The sequence below is a fragment of the Oryzias melastigma genome, unplaced genomic scaffold (genome assembly GCF_002922805.2).
Source record: "Oryzias melastigma strain HK-1 unplaced genomic scaffold, ASM292280v2 sc00376, whole genome shotgun sequence".
NCBI classification, from domain to species: Eukaryota; Metazoa; Chordata; class Actinopteri; order Beloniformes; family Adrianichthyidae; genus Oryzias; species Oryzias melastigma.
In genome coordinates this window covers 74,582-85,277 of record NW_023416973.1, presented here as the reverse complement: position 1 = coordinate 85,277, position 10,696 = coordinate 74,582, and the positions used below count along the sequence as shown (strand labels likewise).

At 39.2% G+C, this 10,696-nt stretch overlaps 1 pseudogene; it reads left to right on the top strand.

The window, feature by feature from the left end:
* Nucleotides 1-9,745: 9,745 nt before the first annotated feature.
* LOC118598363 lies at nucleotides 9,746-10,363 on the top strand (annotated as a pseudogene).
* The last annotated feature ends 333 nt before the right edge of the window (nucleotides 10,364-10,696 follow it).

Below are 10,696 nucleotides of genomic sequence, written 5' to 3'. Positions count from 1 at the left end.
CTCAAGAGACACAAACTCTGTACAAAAACCAAACGAAGTAAATAGCTGTCATTAGTTTTTAAACAAATACTGAATACAGAAAAGAATACATTTACATCTACATTACAGCTTTTTTTTTTAGCAAGAGTAAGGTAATTTTGTTGAACATTTTTTTTGCTGTCTATATTATAAATGTAAGTGCCATTTACTGAGATTTAATTTACATTAGAATTATATTTTTGTTTTGATTATTTTATGTATTTTGTTTTTGTGACATCTGGAATATGGATTATTATTTGAATTGATCTGACCGCCAGAGGGCATAACTCTGTTGTTCAGTGTCCATTTTATGAGTAGAAGAAGTTTTGTTTTGTACATTGTGTCCAATGTGTCAATAAAGTTTTAGGATGGACGACGACGGAGCGACACGGTCGTTTTACCGTGTGCGGCTACTATGTCCATACGCGTAATATAGAACTTTGTCTTTGTCCTTCCTTTGAAGAGGTTAAAGAAACAGAACAAGAAGAACCGAACAACGAGACTGAAAGATTAACCTCTACGTTTAGTAAAACGACCGGGCTCAGTTGGAGAACGAACAGGTGAAAAGTCCTTCGCCGCAGTGATCGAACAGAGGCATGTACGGAGCAACATCCAAAGACCGGTAGATGCAAGTAAAACAAATGGAAGTTGTAGTCTTTGTCAGATGACACTGTATGAGAAAGCAACGAATGCTTTGTGTCATAGACTACTTTGTTTGAACTCCTGTTGAATTACGAGCCGAAACCGAAACAACATGGCAGATGACGAGACCCGCGAGAGCGCCGCCGAAGAAACTAACCGCAGTACCAAAGAGAGCCAGAAGAGGGCGCCAAAGTACACCTAAAAAGGACGGGAAGAACGTTTGCAGACATATAATGGCAAGAAGAGCAACGCTTTCTCAAGTAACAGCCAAAATGAATCAAATTGATAGTTTCATGAAAAACAAGGAACATCCATCTGTTGTTGATGAACATTTGAATGAGTTTTCAAAACTCTTGAGTGACTTTGTCAACGCACATGACAAAGTAGTTCACCTTTTGGTTGAAGATGAGAAAGATGCTGATCAATCATTTTGGTTCCAACCCAAAAATCAGCACTTCACCAACTTTGCAATGGACGTGGAAAAATGGATTATATCAACAACTCAGAAAGAAGATGATGACGTGGGTCCAGACGACAGCGCATCCCAGGCAGCTGGACCAAGTGCAAGGCGACCTAGTTCCCGCATCTCTGGGAGTAAGATCAGCAGCTGTTCATCCAGATCTTCAACTGCATCGTCAACTACATCCTCAGTGCGTCCCAGGGAGCAAGCGGAAAGAGCAGCTTTTCTGGAAAAAGCAGCATTGTCGGAGGAGAAACAAGCATTGGAGATGGAAGAATTAAGGCTCAAAGCCAAGAAAGAGCAGCTGGAACTTAAGACAGCCATTGCAGCCTCTACTGCAAAGATAAAGGTGTTGGAGGCGTGTGAGTATGAACAATCCGAAAATGTCAGTTTTCACCCAGTTGTAACTGATAAACTGCAAAATGAGGGACACTCATACAGCCCACGGGTGGATGTGAAACATGAGAACTTTGAACAAGGAAAAGACTCTATGGTTAACATGTGTGAAGTAATGTTGAAACAAAATGCCATTACTGAAATGTTGGTTAAGCAGCAACAAATGTCAAATTTACCTGCACGTGATGTTCCTATTTTCAGTGGTGACCCTTTAGAGTTCATTCCATTTGTTAGAGCTTTTGAGCACACAATCAGTGATAAAACTGACAGTGACAGTGACAAATTATATTATTTAGAACAGTTCACAAGAGGTGAACCAAGAGACTTGGTTCGAAGTTGTCAACACATGAGTCCTCAGCAAGGTTATAAAGAAGCAATGAAACTCTTGCAGTATCACTTTGGTAATGAGATAAAAATCGCAACAGCTTTGTTACGCCCCATTCAGTCTAGGGGTGAGGGGCCTAACATAAAGGTAAATTAAATAAGTATTTAACAAAACAACAAAAGGTCTCCGTAAAAGTATACCAAATTTTATTTACAAGAACACCCAAACAATAACTAAATGTGAAGCAAAAGGCTTCAGGGTGAACCAAGGCCAAAACAACAAACAAAATCCCAACTAACTCAACCCAGGGAGCTTACCTGCAAAAGAAACTGTAACAGAATGACAAACACTAACCTCCCTGGACTAACAGAAATAGGAGAAAACATTCAATAAAGAAAATGGCAGTTCACCCCTACAGCTTCACTTAACTTAAACCAACACTAAACACAGAGTACAAAGTGGGACCCAACACAAAACACCAAAGACTACAAAGTGCACACAAATCAAACAGGTGGAGAAGTTCACTGAGCTGCAATGGAGACATGTTGCAGCCCAGCTCCCTTCTCGTGGTCTGGAGGTCCATGTGGTGCTTTTGAAGGCTCCCCTCCTTCAGGTTGAACCAATGGGGAGCCACGCCTCCAGCACCACACCTGAAAGAAATCAAAAGACAAACACACAAACAAAGATCCACAAAACACAAAGAAGTCCCACTCTGACAAAAATCCACTAAACCAAGAGAAACAAAACCAAATACGGCCACAGCCGTAACAAGCTTACTTGAACAGAGCAGTGAATTGGCCTCAGTTATGGGCAGATGATGCTAAAGGTCTTCATAGCTTTTCCATGTTTCTTACGGGTTGTAACAATGCCATGCAGAACATAAACCACCTTGAAGAGCTAGATAATCCCACTAATCTCAGAGCCATAGTCTCTAAATTACCCTACAAAATGAGAGAGATGTGGAGGGTGTCTGCCTTCGACATTCAAGAAACATCTGGCAGGCGTGTCAGATTTTCAGATCTGGTCAGATTTGTGAACCGACAAGCTAAAATAGCTTCAGACCCTCTTTTTGGTGACATTAAAGATGGTGATGACAAAGGAAAACAATTTTTGAAAACAAGTAAAACATTTAGACCAAGAGGCAGTGCATTCGCCACCAGTGTAGCACCTGCCACAAGAGAGAGGTTTTCAGACACAAAAGAAAGTAACTTGCATCAGACAACTGATGCCTTTAAAACACCATGTTTGTTTTGTGACCGAAACCACAAATTAGAAAAATGTCAAAAAATCAGAAAGTAGTCTCATATGGAAAGAATAGAGTTCCTTAAAGAAAAGGGGCTTTGTTTTTCATGCTTAACTCAAGGACATTTAAGCAAAGATTGCAAGAAACGACTCAAGTGTGACATTTGCTTTAAAAGACATCCTAGCATGCTTCACTATGTGAAAACTGAAGATGAAACGGTTGAGCGAAAACCTGAAAGCATCCCTGAAAACTCCAATCGAGAAGACAAGAGTGTTACACCAATAATTGGTGGGACTTGTGGTGCCACCGGGGCCGGTAACCACAGCAATGTTTTGGCAATTGTCCCAGTTAAGGTTAAACTTAAGAAAAGTAGCAAGACAGTTGAAACATATGCATTTTTAGACAATGGCAGTGAAGCAACTTTTTGCTCTGAGACACTTATGAGACAACTTGGCATTGAAGGAAAGAAAACACAAATTCTTCTCCGCACAATGGGTCAGAAAAAGCTTCAGCCGAGTTACTTAATCTCTGGTTTGGAAGTTTGTGGCATCAAAGAGAATGTGTACATTGACTTACCTGGTACCTACACTCACAGAGACATTCCAGTCACAAAAGAGAGCATTCCTGCACAAGCAGATTTAGAGAGATGGCCACATCTGCATGGAGTGGAACTTCCTAAAATTGATGCAGAAGTTGGACTCTTAATCGGATCAAATGCTCATAAGGCCATGGAACCTTGGGAAGTGATTCACAGCACAAATGATGGTCCTTTTGCGGTTCGAACAGTCTTAGGCTGGGTTATCAATGGGCCTTTGAAAGAGAATGACTCTGAATATGGCCAAGTAGCTACTGTAAACCGCGTGACATTAACAGAAATAGAAACGTTGTGTTCGCAACTGTTTAACCATGATTTTCCAGAAAAGGTCTGTGATGAGCGTCAGGAAATGTCACGAGAAGACGTACAGTTCATGAACTCTGTCAGAGACAGTGTTAAAAAGGTAAATGGGCATTACAGCATTGCTCTTCCTCTCAGGAATGAGTCTGTCACATTACCAAACAACCGCGCATTAGTTTTGCAGCGAACAGAAAGCATTAAAAGGAAAATGCTTAAAAGCAAAGACTTTCATGAAGAGTACAAAACGTTTATGTCGAACATAATCTCTGAAGGTTATGCAGAACCTGTGCCCGAAGAACAACTAGATCGTTACGATGGAAAGGTTTGGTACATACCACACCATGGTGTGTATCACCCAAGGAAACAGAAGATAGGTGTCGTTTTCGATTGTGGGGCTTCATTTAGGGGTAAATCCCTGAACGGAGAACTTTTACAAGGTCCTGATTTAACGAACACACTTGTTGGAGTGTTAACTCGTTTTAGACAGGATCACATTGCTCTGATGTCAGACATAGAAGCAATGTACCATCAAGTAAAAGTACCACCAGAAGACACTGACATGCTGCGTTTTCTCTGGTGGCCTGATGGCAATCTGAACGAACCTTTGCAGGAATTCAGAATGACAGTGCACTTGTTTGGGGCAACATCTTCCCCTAGTTGCGCCAACTTTGCATTGAGAAAAACTGCAGAAGATGCTACAAAAACATCAGCACCTGCAGTCGTGAGTGCAGTAGGGCTGCCACAAACGATTATTTCAATAGTCGACTAATCTCCGATTATTTTTTTCGATTAGTCGACTAATCGGTTCGTGCGGCGACTCGATGTAAAACACTCATCTTAACCATCATTATCTTTAAACTTGAGGTCTTTAAGCTATATTCTATCTAAAATAAAGACAATAGTTTATTAATCTTTTAATGAATCTGCAGCTTTTCTCCTTAATTTGTTTCTGGCATTAAAACAAGACTTAAATTAAATAAGGTAATCTGAATCAACTACAGAAAACTTATTAAAAGCCTGAAATTCTTTTTTAAAGCTTTAAAACATATATTTAATAAAACATTTATAAAGTATTTCAAAAGCTATTTGCAGATATAAACACACTCAAAATATTTGCTCACTGAGACCCATTTATTAAAGCAAAACACTAATAACATCTTTGAACTCAATATATGCATAAAAAACCTGAGGATGCCCATATAAACAAAGAAAATTAAAAAAAGGGGGAAATTTATATTTTTAAAAAGGGAGAAAAGCAGGAGATGTTAGACTGTACATCAGTACTTTCATTCTTTCACTACCTACATCCACTGCACATGCGCAGAACGATACTTCATATTTTTCAGTTTGGTGGAGAATCCTTAAATCTGTGATACTTCTTTAATGTTGTGGTTGTTTTGCTGTTTGTTGTCGTTTTTGTGACTCTAAGTTACATTTAATTGTAGCTTAATCCAGATAATGTGATGCTACATTTGTAAACTTATCTCTGGACTTTTAGGTGAGCTCCTTCACTTCGGGGACTCGTAGTTTTAAATCGTTCCATAACTGCTGCAGATCCGTACCGACACACAGCCTCTCTGTCTGCGCGGTGAATGTTTCATAAACAGCTCTTCGAACTTAACGACGTGATCGCAGCGCGGAATATGAATGAAGCCTCGGACGAGCGATTCATTTCCATTCTACACTCATAACCCGCGCCGTCCTCGCGGCGTTTAGAAGAGGAGCGCACATTCTAAAACGTTCACTATGCAGACAGAAGCGCCGTAGACACGGATCTGCTGCAGATCTTCTGGTTCATCTCCAAACAGCGGAGTAATGACAGCCGCGGCAGAGCTAGCTCCTAGCGCCGATGTTAGCTTAGCTAAACGAAGCTCTCTGTTCAACGTGATCAAACTCAATCTCAACATGCTTCATCTTCAGGTGATCATTTATCGCCATAGTGCTCTCATGGAACACAAGTTCTGTCTAGCAGAAATTACATTGACACTTTTTCCTCTTTTATTTTCCTTATGTTTTCCTCATTTTCGAGCTAGCTTGTTGTTATGAGCCTACCGGGAACTTCCTGTTACGTCACTGTGCTGACCGGATTAGCACCACTGCGCATGTGTGACAAAGACAATGGCAGACCTGGCACTAGAACGCGCGAACTGTAGTTTTAAGATCAAAACAAGGAAGAAAACAAACAAAAAACGACTAATCGACGACCAAATTATTCGTCGACTATTTTAATAGTCGAATAGTCGTCGATTAGTCGAATAATCGTGGCAGCCCTAGAGTGCAGTGCAAAATAACTTTTATGTAGATTATTGTCTTTTGTCTTTACCAAATGAGAGCGAAGCCTGCACCATGTTTTAAGCCAGTTGGTTTTGGTGCTGTTACATCTGCACAACTGCATCATTTCGCAGATGCAAGTGAGAAAGGATATGGGGTAGTCACATACCTTTGTGTCACAAATGAAAAGGGTAAAACACATTGTTCATTTGTAATGGGCAAATCAAGAGTGTCACCTGTAAAACAAACCACCATTCCAAGGTTAGAGCTAACAGCGGCTGCTGTAGCTGTAAAAATGGACAAACTAATGCAAAACGAGCTCAAAATGCAACTGAAAGAGTCCACATTTTGGTCTGACAGCACAACTGTTTTGCGTTACATTGCTAATGAATGTGTAAGGTTCAAGACCTTTGTTGCAAATCGCGTCTCTCTTATCAGAGGACATACCAATCCTGATCAGTGGAAGTATGTTAACTCAGGGTTAAATCCTGCTGACCATGCTTCCAGGGGAATGAAAGCAAATGAGTTCCTGTCAAACAAGTCCTGGATTCAAGGACCAGATTTCCTGACTGACAACATAAAAAACTGGCCAGTGTCACCAATTTTGTAAACTGATATATCTGATGATGTCGAAGTGAAAGTCATGAGTGTTGATGTTGATGCTAACATTGTACAAACTGTTCTTATTGTGGATGAAAGTGCACCAAGGGGTTCATGGTTAATGGTAAAGGTGGAAAAATCTATTTGTGATGCTAAAGGGCACGTGAGAAGAGTTTTTGTTAAGACCAAAAGCAGTGTTTTGGAAAGACCAGTTGATAAATTGTGTCTTCTTCTTGAAATGGATGAGTGATATGCTCAATGTTTGATTTTTGTTTTTGCTCAAAGTTCAGCAAATTCAGTATTTTTGATGTACATACGTGTTTACACAAAATAACTTGTAAATTAAGTTCAGATAAAGTTAAAATGTCACTTTAATAACAGTTTGGTAATTGTTATGCCACACCAGTAACAATTAGGGGCCGGAATGTAAGTGCCATTTACTGAGATTTAATTTACATTAGAATTATATTTTTGTTTTGATTATTTTATGTATTTTGTTTTTGTGACATCTGGAATATGGATTATTATTTGAATTGATTTGACCGCCAGAGGGCATAACTCTGTTGTTCAGTGTCCATTTTATGAGTAGAAGAAGTTTTGTTTTGTACATTGTGTCCAAAGTGTGAATAAAGTTTTAGGATAGACGACGACGGAGCGACACGGTCGTTTTACCGTGTGCGGCTACTATGTCCATACGCGTAATATAGAACTTTGTCTTCCTTTGAAGAGGTTAAAGAAACAGAACAAGAAGAACCGAACAACGAGACTGAAAGATTAACCTCTACAATAAAGTTTGAATAAAACTGACAAATGAAAAATGCTTTCATTTTTAAAACAGGTTTTCTAAATTAACTCTTGTCATGGTGTGATCTCACACAAAATATTTCCTTATTCAGATAAGATAAAGAGACAGTTTTTTTTTTTTTTTGTTTTTTCTGAAATGTATTATGAGCTGCACGGTGGCGCAAGTGGTTAGCGCTCTCGCCTCACAGCGAGAAGGCCCCGGTTCGACTCCCGGCTGGGACCTTTCTGTGTGGAGTTTGCATGTTCTCCCCGTGCATGCGTGGGTTTTCACCGGGGACTCCGGCTTCCTCCCACCGTCCAAAAACATGCTTCATAGGTTCATTGGTGACTCTAAATTGCCCCTAGGTGTGTCTGTGAGAGTGGATGGGTGTGTGATTGAGGCCCTGCGACAGACTGGCGACCTGTCCAGGGTGTACCCCGCCTTCGCCCTTCAGTAGCCGGGATAGGCTCTGGCACCGCCGCGACCCCGAAAGAGAAGAAGCGGTCTGGAAGATGAATGAATGAATGAATGAATGAATGAATGAATGAATGAATGAATGAAAAAGATTGTGCTGTTTACCAAAACATAATTTATTTTAGCAGTAGTTCATTTGAAACTCATCTCTAAGTTTTGGATGGGAAGCTAGCAAAGAGTGAGCCTCTCCATTTCCCATCATGCACCTGTTTACACGCTCTCCTGCTAGCTTGCGGTCCCACACCACCAACCTAACATTACTGGTCCAATAAAAACGGCGAGCAAAATTGGATCTATTCAACTGTAAACTTTTAAACCAGATTAATACCAGCTCAGACGAGGAAAATGAAGACGTACATGGATCTATTTGTGTACAAGTGGATGCATCAGAATGGAGCAGAGCAGAGCTTAATTTAACTTTGTTTTTGTAGAACTTTGCCTACTACAATGCATCTCAAAGTGCTTTCCAAAATCAAATAAATAATAGCAAATAAAAAATTTTAGTTAAAGTAGCAGCACACTTACACATCCCACAAGCACAGTCAAATTGAATTATAATTAGTATGTTACGCCCAAAAAAGACACTGGGAGGGATCAAATAAGAGTGGCAGCTGGACCGTTTATTACAAAAGGCTTAAATAAAACCGAAAACAAGGGAAACAAAACACAATACGCCTACAAGAAGAGGGGAATAAAGATGAGACTAATAATTAGCAAACTCAGAAACTCTGGCTTTTCAGAAATGAGGGTAATAACGGAAATACAACACAAGGGGTTGAAACAAGTAAAAAAATGATAAAATCAAACGAAAACATGTTGAAAACAAACTTTGTAAAAGCTATTCTAAAAAGATTAGATTTTTTCTAAAAACCTCCACAGTGGATGAATCCTCGCTGAGGATTTTAGTCCTGATTTTTGGGACCACCAGCAGACCTTCACCGGAGGACCTTATAGGGGTCTGGGAGGGTCATAAACTAAAAGTAAATCTGATTAAAAAAAAAAAAAATTAATAATAATGTCCAATTCCATGTAAGCTTTTATAAACTAATAAAAGAACCTTAAAGCTGACTGGGAGCCAGTGATAAAAAAATGCAGAATAATATGAGTAATATGCTCCTTCTTTCTGGTCATGGTTAAAAGGCGTGGAGCTGAGTTTTGCATTCGATTGATGGTGTATTTTTTTGTTTTTTTTACCCCAGAAAGAAGGGCATTAGAATAATCTATTGTAGAACTTCTACAAGTATTCATTAATACTTCTGCACTGACCCTGGACAGAAAGGGTCTCACTCGGGCAATATTTCTATAATGATAAAATGCATTCTTTTAAAAATATTTAAAATATCTTACTCCAACAATCCCTCCAATGATTATTTTAGTTTATTTTTTCTTGTATTGTTTGTATCAATGTTTCTTTCAGAAAAAATAAGCAGAACTGTGGTTCTTTTTCCCCTTTCATTCCCATCAAATATATTTTTGTAACTTTCTTTACATTTAACCAAATATTAAAGGTTTCAAATGTATTAAAGTATCTTTTAAAATAATTAATCTGTAAAAAAATTAACAGGAGTTAACAAATGATTGATAAAGTTTGTTTTTACAGAGAAGTGATTTTAGCTTATTACCATTCTTTAAGGAGGAGTTTATGCAAATCTGACATTTCCAGTTTCTTCTTATATGAATCAAAGTTCAGTGATTCAATCTGACAAAGAAGCTGCAGACAGAACAAAGACAAATGACTCCAACAATGATCAGACCTGTTTGTTTGCTGCTTTTTCTCTTTTTCTTTGGTGTCTTACCTGGTAAGAAATTGTTCTGAACAAAGAAAATGGTAGAAAGTTCTTGTAACTGCATTAATGTGCTGCTTGTTGTTCTGCAGGTATCAGGGGTCAAACACTGACTGAGTCTGAATCAGAGGTTAAAAGACCTGGAGAATCCCACAAACTGACTTGTACATATTCAGGGTTTAGTAATGATCCCACTGTAGCTTGGATCAGACAGGCTGCGGGAAAAGGACTGGAGTGGATTGCTAGGATCCCCCCAGTGGCAGCAGCTACATCACCTACTCAGAGACAGTGAAAAACCGCTTCACCATCTCCAGAGACAACAGCAGAAAGCAGGTGTATCTGCAGATGAACAGTCTGAGAGCTGAGGATTCTGCTGTTTATTACTGCGCTCGAGAGTCACAGTGACTCAAGAGACACAAACTCTGTACAAAATCACATATGAAGCAAATATGCAGTTTTGTTCAATGAAATGTTTCAGTGTAAAAAGTTATTTTTTGGAAACTTACCATGTTTTGAATATGTAGCCCTACAGCTGAAGGCCTCACTCAAAACCATATTTATAAATATTTACCGCCCCCCCTGGATACTGTGCAGAATTTAACCTTGAGTTTAGTGAACTGCTGTCTATAATTTGTTTTGATTTTGACTGTATAATCATGGCTGGAAATTTTAACATCCATTATGGAAATCTTGAGAACAAAGGGACTAAGGACCTGATAAACACTCTGGACAATTTCGGGTTGACTCAACATGTAACAGAGCCCACACACAACAGAGGGAATATTCTTGATTTATTGATTTCCA